Source organism: Apis dorsata, unplaced genomic scaffold (genome assembly GCF_000469605.1).
Source record: "Apis dorsata unplaced genomic scaffold, Apis dorsata 1.3 scaffold_527, whole genome shotgun sequence".
In the NCBI taxonomy this organism is placed as follows: domain Eukaryota; kingdom Metazoa; phylum Arthropoda; class Insecta; order Hymenoptera; family Apidae; genus Apis; species Apis dorsata.
The window spans coordinates 465,257-469,809 of NW_006263750.1; the positions used below are offsets into that span (position 1 = coordinate 465,257).

Consider the following 4,553-nt stretch of genomic DNA (forward strand, 5'->3'; position numbering starts at 1 on the left):
ATATTTCGTACCGTCACGAATAAAAAAAAAAGAAAAATATTTAAACATTTATCCTTTAAATCCTCTCTTTGCGTATTTTTACAATTTAAACATTAGAGTTATACGATCTGGATTAGAATGTATCTTTAATTTATTTATTTTCAAATTGAGTATACTTCAAGATTTAACGATACTCAAAGGATGGAATCACATTTAGATACATTATTATTATTATTAGCACCGTTCACTTTCCACTTTTCGCGATGGAAGGAGCCATAGTCATAGATTTGATTCGAAGGGCAGAATTGCTTCTTCGATCGTGGAGCGACTTCAAAGGATTCGTTCTCCTTTCCACGAGAAGGCTGCGTTCGTAAATGGTTGGTGGAACGATTACGCAATGGGCTATACGTAACGGTGATGGAATTGTGCTGATTCAATTCGACTTGCCGTCTCCCGTAAAAGGGAGACGCCCCATGTAACATGATTATTATTCGTCAGAATAAAATCTATCCCGATTTGTCAATTACGAAACTCATTTTAATTTACGATCGCGAGTTTTATCGAAAATTCGCTCGGATCGTTCGAACAAATTGAAATATTTCGATTCAATTTTATTTACTCAACTCCATGGAAAATGATTGGGATCTTTTCAGTCTTGTTTCTGTTTCTGAAATCATTAATCTTCCGAATAGTCTTTACGAGATCAAGAACATCTTTTTCATGAGAAGAATATTTAAAGAACAGAAAATTACGAAACAATAAATTAAATTATAATAATAGATTACATAAGAAGATCTTAAATCTATTTTCAATTTATATCTAATAAATTTCTCAAAGAGCGAGATCTTGATAAAAACGTTACATTTTAACATTATTTAAAAAAAAAAATCTTAACAAGTTTTTCTTCTAGAAATCTAACCAGCAATGTAATCATCTCCAATGAAGAGACTTTTTTTTTTATTCCCCTTTTAACGTTAATCTCGCAGTTATCTGACAAGATAGGTTCTCTGATGAAAAAAACCTGGAAGAATGACCTGATTCTCCAAGTTCTCCAAGATCCAAGCAACGATGTAGAAAGGATCCGTGGAAAGAGTTGGAGTAGTTTTATCCAACTATTTACTAGAATTCGACGTTAATTAAATGGAAACGACGTCGGCTATCATTTCTATTGTAACGAGTTGTGAAAGATGGCATATATGGTGTTCGAAATGCGAAAAGGAATCGTAATCTGGTAATTACTTCCGTTTCACGGAGGAAAAAAAAAAAAGAAAGAAAGAAAATTCCAGGCTCCTCTTACCCTCGACGAGAATTAAGATAATTATGGAAATTAATTCTTTTGAAGTCTGGCCTACAGCCATGGTTAGTTAGTCGGTACATTGAAATGGAGAAAAAAAAAAAAAAAAAAAAAAAAAAAAAAAAAAAAAAAAAAAAAAGAAAGAAAAAAAAAAAAGAACGAGAATCGATTCGATGCATTTGCATGATTGGTCGTAACCCACCAGCACGTCTTATACAATTTCTTCCATTATTCGAAAATGCAATTACGAGTGTTTGGATAGGACGAACACCGTTGGATTTCGAGCGTTCAGAAAATCGGGCGAAACGAATTCGAATCCGGATGGTTTCTTTAAATAACCCGAATTTCGAAAGCAAGGAATTAAAGAAGTAAAGGGGAAGGAAGAGTGATGAAAGTTAGAAAGAGTTCGAAGAAAGGATGGGAAAAGAAGAAATTGCGGGAATGTTTGTGTACACGGTATGAGAAAGTTTCTTGATTAACGGCAACCTAATACTTAATACTTATTAACCCGAATACAAATGCCAACAAATTTACTTAAAATAAATTCTTCGGATTCTTTAACGAATACTCCCACTTTATTCAATTCACTCCTATATCTTGGCACTTATTGACTAATTGATCGACAGTCGATTAATTTTTTATTCACTTTTCGAATATAAATAATAAACTCACTCATTTCATCTAAAAACTATTTCCAAGAAATACAAATAACGAAGAAAATATAAAATAAAGTATTTAATCTAAAGTAATTTAAATATACCGCGCAAAAATAAACCCGAAGAGGCAGAGATAGATAGAGAGAGAGAGAGAGAGAGAGCAATTTTTCTCCGCATCGATCGATAAAAGTCGCTTATCTCCGTGCAACCTCGTAACTCTAATCAAAAGTTTTATCTAGCCGGAGGATTAGCGAGGGTGGAAAATCCGCGGAAATACGTGAAGGTTGGAGGGACGTGAGGGTCGAATCGAATCCGTGGCTCGTCGATGCCGCGTGGCAATTAATTCAAAACCATACGTCCGATACAATGGTGAACTATGGGGTCACGTATCCGACCCTTGATGCGACAATGGAACCCGAGAGCCACGCCGGTACACACGTACACGCACGGTGTATCAAGATTTGAATGAGCCAGCTCAGATACACGGGATGCGCCCCCAGTAAAGGTATTACCACCGGGAAACGCATCTCCGGGATTGTCTCGTTGATATGTTAATTAACGTTATTGATGCCGGTGCGGGCGGTGCAGTCGGCTTCGACCTGGGGCTGTCTATTAAATCCGGTTTAATTTCCATTCTCGGTGTCTCTCCTTCGTATATACCATTGTTAACCGGAAGGGGAGAATGGAAAAGTTTAATTGATACGTACGTACTTTTATGAATACTTTCGTTTCATACTTGCGCCCTTTTGCTGCGTTTTTTCTTTTTTCTTTTTTCTTTTTTTTCTTTTTGTACGTTGGCGGTTTAGCGAATAAAAGTTCAATTTGTTCGTTCGTTCGTTGTCATTGAGATAAACGGACGCGTTGCAATCGTGTATTGCCTCGCCATGTTTAATTTTGCGTTTAATTTAAAGAGTAGGATTATTTTTTTGTAAACGTTGGATAATAGTTTCCAACATCTCTTCACTTTGGAACGTTTCACGATATTATGTTATAAATATTAATCAAGTTTTTTATTAACAAGATGTTGTTTACTTATTAGAATACAATTTTTAATTCGCGATATCTCGTTGTACACGTTAAGAGGTTCGAGCGATTGTAATTAATGAAACGCGATCGTTTCCCGCTTTTTATTTATCTCCGTTTCAAGTTTGCGGAAACGTATTGAATTATTCCATTATCATGATTGACGGTTTCATTTCGATTCGCCGCTCGTCAAGTGGATTTCCAGACGATTGGATGAGAATTATTGCCGCGGTAATTAATTAGCAAAAAATTATCGGGATGACATTCATACCTGTTTTTCGGGATGATTTAAAGTATCGCCGCCAGGAAACGCGAAATTTCGATGAAATAATAACACCGAGATTCCGATGGCTGGCCTCGAGCCTCGTTCGATAAAAATACACCTGCGAAATGATTAATTCCTATCTCTCACGCGATCTGTTTAACTAATGCTCGTGAACGACGAAACATAGACTGGAAAACATTGGAAAAAAGAAAAAAAAAAAAAAAAACAAGCAATATCCTAATCTCGTCCAACTGTTATTCGTCGTGTTGTTCGTCATTTGTTATCGTTATTTGTTATAGTTGTATCTCTTTCTAGAAAAGCCATTGCTTTTCTATCTTAAACACATCTTGTTTGCGATTGATGGTTAGTTCGCCATTCCTCTTCTCTTCAAGATTCATCCGAAGATATCATCAAATTTCTCAATTTTTGAGGATATATTAGCAGCGAAACGTTGTCTAACGGAAATCGCAAAGTGATCAGATCTATACTCTGTTTCTTGTATGATATGTGAAATTTGTCGATAAGAAGAATATATTTCCTTCACGATTTATTTCTGATTAAAAAGTATCGCTTTATCTGCAATTCAAAATTTTCGTGTCAGAATGTTATACGGTTAATCCGTGATAGCATCAGAAAGAAATCAATATTACCTCACTAGAAGCTCTTGGACCATTATTAATATAAAAGTTTATGTCACTAGGAAAGATAATTCCTAATGCGTTATACAAAAGAATCGACAAAAACACTAGAGATTATTCCAACGTGTTCATCAGAATTCCTAATAAAAAGAACTCTGTCGAAGAAAAGCCACCGCGAAACTTTTACTTAATTTAAAAATTTCGCAGAAGCAGTTCATTCCATTTTGTTTTTTCGCTACTCTTCGTTGTAAAGAACGTGGGCCATCGACGATTTTATCGTTGCTGCTTTTGCCGATGCGCCGGAAACCATAAACGCGCGAACGGCCGCGAAATGAGAGTACATAAATAAGCGTGTTTTAAAGGGCACGATAGTGAATGTAATTACGCGGTGACCGACTACACCGGTCGGGTAATTGGGCGTTAATTGCGCGTTTCGCGAGCCATTTCGAATAGGAGAGCCTTTCAAATGTTTTATCGGAGAGGAGGGAGAAGGGGATGCTTCCGTTTTATTCCGAAGATGAGAATGCTCGCGGTGGACTGCGATGACGACGGTTCGAGAACGGAAGTAATTACATTCCATTATTATCCGCGATTTCGAAAAGCGGACAATCGAATGATATTTTTTTTCTCTTTTTACGCCATCACTTCATTATTTCGCGCTTTTTATTTTATTTTATTTTTTTTTTTTTTTTTTTTTT

General features: G+C 36.0%; 1 protein-coding gene across 5 annotated transcripts in view; it reads right to left on the bottom strand.

Annotated features, from left to right (window-relative positions):
• Positions 1-4,553, bottom strand: part of LOC102680309 — a 199,394-nt gene that overhangs the window by 121,100 nt on the left and 73,741 nt on the right. The window lies entirely within an intron of this gene.